The sequence below is a fragment of the Echeneis naucrates genome, chromosome 17 (assembly GCF_900963305.1).
Source record: "Echeneis naucrates chromosome 17, fEcheNa1.1, whole genome shotgun sequence".
Lineage (NCBI taxonomy): Eukaryota > Metazoa > Chordata > Actinopteri > Carangiformes > Echeneidae > Echeneis > Echeneis naucrates.
The window spans coordinates 2,916,904-2,923,085 of NC_042527.1; positions in this window are offsets into that span (position 1 = coordinate 2,916,904).

The following is a 6,182-nucleotide window of genomic DNA, read 5'->3' on the forward strand; positions in this document are numbered from 1 at the left end:
GCGGGGTCACAGTCACAAGAGAAAGTCACATGATCACTGTTAATATGATGATGTATTTGCTGTATGCAAATGTTCATGCTAAATGTTTTATATTTTGCAGATGAATATGTTGCTGTTCAATTGAAATATAGAGTCCAACAGTTCTTGTGTTTTTCTTTCTGTAACTCAAACATTGGTTCTACCAGCTTCAGATGCTTCTCTCAGAAAAATTTCCCAAGCACATGTTGCTATTTTTCACTGCCACAGACTGAGGGAGTCTCACTCAGCTCAGTGTTGTGCTACATGTTAATGTTTTGGTCCCAGGCACATTGTGAGTGTCCACTACTACATCATTTTTACACAACCTCACCTGGGCTAAGAAACGCTATTCAGTTTTCCTCAACAATTTCATGTCTAGTCTTTTTCTTTTAACTCTGGAAACTTCTTGTTTATAAACATGTGTCGATCTTTGAGCAAAGCAGTGTTCCTGCACTAGCTAGCCTGAAACTGAATGAATCTCCTTTCAATCAATGGGGCTGCTGACAATGCATTTGTGACTGTGATGAATAGAACTCAACAGATGTCATCATCCTCTGTTTGAGTATCTGGTTTTGATTAGCTTCGGAGCAGTCTGTCCAACACATGACCCAAACAGGGTTGTGATCTCCGCTGTTTTTCATGAATCTCTCAGCAACAACACTAGACCATGTTCACCATGACAAGGATTAAAACTTTTTTGGAAAACCATGCGTTTGTTTCTCTGAAAGCTGCTCGAGAATATGTATGGTGTAAAACACATCAAGACAGAACGAGATGTGAAGCAGTAATACCATTAGAGTTGTTTTATTTATTTTATTTTTATTTTTATTTTTTTTTTGTGTGTGTGTTTTTTTTTTTTGTTTTTTTTTTTTTCTAATTATTTTAGGTGGGTGAAATAAGTTTTGGAGGACATTAAATGGAATTTCTGCTTAGGCCAGGTGAACAATAATGGCTTTGGCTTTGTGATATACAAAACAATATTCCTTTGTGATATGCAGTTTCAGTTTTGATGAGAATTTAATGAGATGTTTGATGATGATGTTTTTTTGTGTACAAAACAAACTTGTCTCCGTGGCACAACAGGACAACAGGATTCTAACAGTGTGAAACAATGATGTGATACATTTTATTTACCATCAAAAAAAGTTGCAGCTCCTGTGAGTCGCACATGGCAATAATGCAAATGTGATTATATTTAGATTTGTGCACCTTTAAAATTAGCTTTATTCCTTTCTTCTGAAAAATTGTTTACAAAGCACATTATCAAGACAGAAGGAAGATGACTGACATACTTCAGCACAATTAGATTGAACAGACATTATCCACACTTGTGCTAAAAACCAAAAAAGGGTGAAACAACTGAATGAAAATGAGGAAAAGGAAGTGATTTAACAGATGGCCATGTCCACTTGGACATCAGAATATAAATACATTGGCACAGAAATGCTCTTTTGCCCAAACAATTTCACATTTGCTGCCCAAAATGCAATCTAAGCCTTTGCCGTGGCCCTGGCAGGCTCTGCAACACCTGATCCAGGTTTGTTTCTCACCTCTAGCGCCAGTAGAGAACAGATGTTGTTTTCATATGCAACGGACAGGTCCATGCAAATTTACACTGAAGAGAATGATTTACAGTGAATAACAAGCCAGAAAAATAAGCAATGAAGTTTGAAAACCAGCAAGTTTATCCATAAAAACGGTATGTGTGGAAGAGCGGCACATTGAGCAGATATGACACAGAAAGAGGACGTAAACACACAGGCCAGCTTTTATAGTCCAGAAGGTCTGGGGAAGGCTGAGTTTGGGTGCAGTTGAGAAAAATTCTGCTATGTGAGACCAAATAGCAGGTGAGAGTGTGAAGTGTTTCCATACTATTAGGAGAAAAACAGGTGTTGAGATATATCCACAAATAAGGACAATGGCAGGCTTCAGACAACAATTCCATCCCCAAAAGAATCAACTGCACAGCCACCACTGTTAGTGTGCCACAAAAGACAACACTTACGGGATATACTCTTTTCTCGGTTTATGAGGCTCAAAAACAATATACTGTGTGTGTGTCTGAGCCTGAAGCAAAAGGATTGATATTTCATTCAGTTCTCTGAACATATCTTTCTACACAAACTTGCGTATACTTGCGTTGTGTAAGTGGAAAGAAAGCATGCAGGATTCACTGTCTGAAACAAACTTTGTAAAGAAGACGGTATCTCAAGGGTCAGGCACTGAAAATACAAAAGAAAATCACTATATAGATCCCACTAAACATCCAGTTTTCATTTGTAGAATGCATGAATACACAATCTGTATCACTACAGATCATAATACTGCCTGGCTTTTGAAGTTTAACTGAATATAAAGTTGAGGGCGTACGGGAAAATTCTTGTTGGCAATGTCAGGCTTGCTTTCATGGGAGCAATGTGCATTTCATCTTTTCCACTGAACAGCACCAAAGCAGGACCTGCTGGAAAATGTCATCCCATTTCTGCTGTGTCAGGTCAGGTCATGTTTGTCTGGATGTACCCAACATGTGTGAAGTGATTGGAGGATTAGGATTTCGCGACAAAATGACCATAAGTAATCCTTCAGCTTCAGAGCAGTCCTCTGTGTCTGAGGGTCAGTGAGATGTATCGGCATGCTTCATCCCATCAGCTGTGTGACCCGCCAGTATGTCGAGGGTTCTGAGCCTGGCTGCAGATTCTTCATTTCTCTCATTTGCCAGCAGACTGACTATCACTGTTGCCATGTGCCGTCTTTTAATAGGTGTCTCCTAACACAGTTAGATCGGATGCTTGCTAAAGCTCTCCCAAATCGCCCATCATTTCAGGTTTAATGCAATTCCACACTGTCTTCACTTCACAGCCCTGGAGCTTGCACCCTTTGTTAAGTAATTCAACAACAAAAACACGATGTGTCTCACCTCTCCATAAAAGGTGAACTGTTCAAACTCTTATGAAGTTCATTTCACAAGAAAAAGCCTTTCAAACAGCGAAATCACAAAAATCAAAACAAGACATTTAATTAAGTAAAAAGAAAACCCTCCTGTTTGGAGCCACCACTTTAACATATCCTCCACATTTTACTAGTTGTTTTTTTGGTTTTTTTTTTGGTCATTGTGTTTGGCATTTAATGAAATATTCAAAACAATGTTTTGTGCTTTATTGTAGTGTGAAAATGTTCTAGCGTGCAGAATTTCTATTAATTTCTTTCATTCATCTTCAACTGCTTATCTGTTTCCGCGTCATGGGGGGTGCTGGAGCCAATCCCAGCTCACTCTGGGTGAGGCGGGGTACACCCTGAACAGTTCACCACCCCATCACCGGGCCAACACACAAAGACAAACAACACTCACATTCGCACCTACAGACAATTTAGAGTCACCAATTAACCCAACCAAACATGATGTCTGTGCATGGAGGAAACCAATGCATGCACAGGGAGAACATACAAACTCTGCACAGAAAGGCCCTGGGCTGGGTCCCAAACCCACAACCTTCTCTTTGTGAGGCAACAGTGCTGCCCACTCTTCCGCCGTGCTTCCCTATTAATTAAATTAATTTATTTTATGAAAACTGAAAATGCAACATTTTACCTTCAGTGACAGTCACCACTGTTTCTCTTGTACTTCAACACTCACACAGGCAAGATTTCATACTTGACACCAGGTAGGTGCTCAAGCTCATAGGGGCTTTCATTTTGGTATGTAAATGGTTGCGCTTTCATGAAACTGATTTTATGTTTTAGTGAGCAGAATAAAGCCAAAGAAGACACTAAAGTTCTCAACCACAATGGGACGAAACAATTTTGCTATGCAGGAATTTATTTAGTTTAGTTTATTTAGTTTTCGATCACATGAACTGCTGATTCGTTTCTCTCTGCAGCACAGTGTCCAATCCCGTTTTCTATTCATGTACATGTAACATGGTTTTCTTCTTCAGGCCTGACTTATTGTCAGCTCTTTAAGTTTGAAAACAAAGTTGGAAGTTGGGTATGAATCCAGTTTTTACCAGGCCACATTGTCTGTTGGAACCAGTCTGACGTGGTCCACAAAAACTTTCACCTTCCCCTGCCCTTTTAAGATGATGCCAAGTCACCTGTCAGCAGGTATTTTTGCCAGTTTCAAGCCACTGGGAGTCTGATCCACCTCCTCCTGCTGCTTGGCATGACATGGCAGCATACAGCACCAGCACCAGTGCCATGCCAGTGCCAGTTGCAGGGTGTTACCATTAGATGGCACCTTGTTCACAGGAATGCTTTCCAACATAAAGCAGGGTGTGATTGTCTCCAGTCACAGTAGTCAATTTCCACAGGAGCTTCTACTATCAGGGTTGTGCGTGTTGTTTATGGGTCTGTTTCTCTCCTTACTGTCAGTGAAAACCTTCTCTCTCTGATGAAATTCGAGCAGACTGAACTTGGTCAAGCATGACACTGCCCTCCACAGACAAGCCTTTTCTCTTTATCCTATACACAGGCTTGAGTTTTAAGAAACTTTTACTGATAGGTCAAACATCTGTTTGCTTCAGATTACGGGGATTGAGACTGTCAAGCAGCATCTGAAATGACACAGAGAGTGGCCAGATCCCCAGAGATCAGGACCTTTCTAGAGGCATAGTTAGGCTGAGGGCGAGCTGTTATCTGCTGTGCTGCAGCTCATCCTGATGTTGGTGCTTCTGTTAATGCGTCATGTGAGATGCTCTGGTGAGATCATCGTTAAAAATGTTTTCACGTAATTTTATTAATTATTATTTATTAATCTGTACTTTACTTGAGTGATTTATTTTTGATGATTTTTATACTTGACTAAATTTGAAATGCAAATATTGTACTATCATATTTCTATGAAGTACTCATTACATTTGCATTAGAGAATTCCATAAACATTGCTCATGCCCATCTCTTGTGTTTCAAGTGGTGTTGCTGGAGCAGTCACTTGTGTTGCACCACTCAGTTTGGGTGGTGAGCCTGCAGGCAACATTCAAGTGGGAGAGGAAAAGTGATTTGCTACAGCTGTGCACCACAAGTATTGGCTTCTCCAGGCAATGGAGACAAAGCTGCTCCTGCTCTCCCTGATCATCCATGGCCATACCTGAACTCCATGTTTGAACTCACAGAGCAAGAGAATGATTCTTATCATTAAAAATGTGTTACTTGTTAGTTTTGATTTGACATGTTGGCTTCTTTCCCAGCTGTGCCCAATCTGTCTTAAGTTAAACACAGCCCTGCTTGGCTCTGCTGCCTGTGAAAGGCTTTTTAATGCTGCTGGGTTAATCTGCACTCCAAGACTGGGAAGAATTACTTCACAGAACTTTTAAATCCAACTTCTGCTAAAGCTCAACAAGAACTTCTGAGTTTGAGCAGTAGACTAGAAGGAGAGAAGAGAGGAGAGGAGGAGGGATGAAAACCAGGAGAGAAATGCAGAGGAAAAATTGCACTTTTTGGACTTAACCCAAATTAAACTTTCGTACTTTGGCTTTAAGTTCAATTCACAGAGATTTTGTCAGTGAGCCAACATTTCTTCCTCTGCTTCTCCCTAGAGTCTGTCTATCTTAAGAGCGCCACCTGCTGGGCCCCCAGCTACTATTACCTCTTCTAACCCAAATCCACTGACTGGATCTTAATGCCTCATCTGACATTTCTTTGACTATTTTCCTCACCCTCTGTCCCCTTCCTCCTAACTCCTTCAACAAAGCAACAACAGATCTGGCTACAAACCCTCTACATCCTACTTCCACTGGACAAATCCTAACCTTCCATCCTCGCTGCTCAGCATCCTTACCTAGATCTGCATACCTGAGCTTTTTCCTTTCATATGCTTCTTCAACTGAATCCTCCCACAGCACAGTCAGCTCTATGAAATATACTCTCTTTCTACTCCTGGACCACAAAATTATATCAGGCCTTAGCTTTGTACAGGCTATTTCCTGGGGAACAACAAGCTTTCCTCCTAAATCTACCTGCATCTCCCAGTCACTGGCATCCTCTAAGCTGCCTTGCTTCCTTATTATCTTATTAACTTTCCCTCCTTCTTGAACAAACTGAATTGCAACTCTCTTTGCTTTAGACCCTCCTAGAATTGCCTGCCTCCGTATATCTTCAATGGCTGCAGCTAAGCTTTTTAAAACCTGGTTATGTCGCAACGTATACTGTCCTTGTGACAGACTAACCTC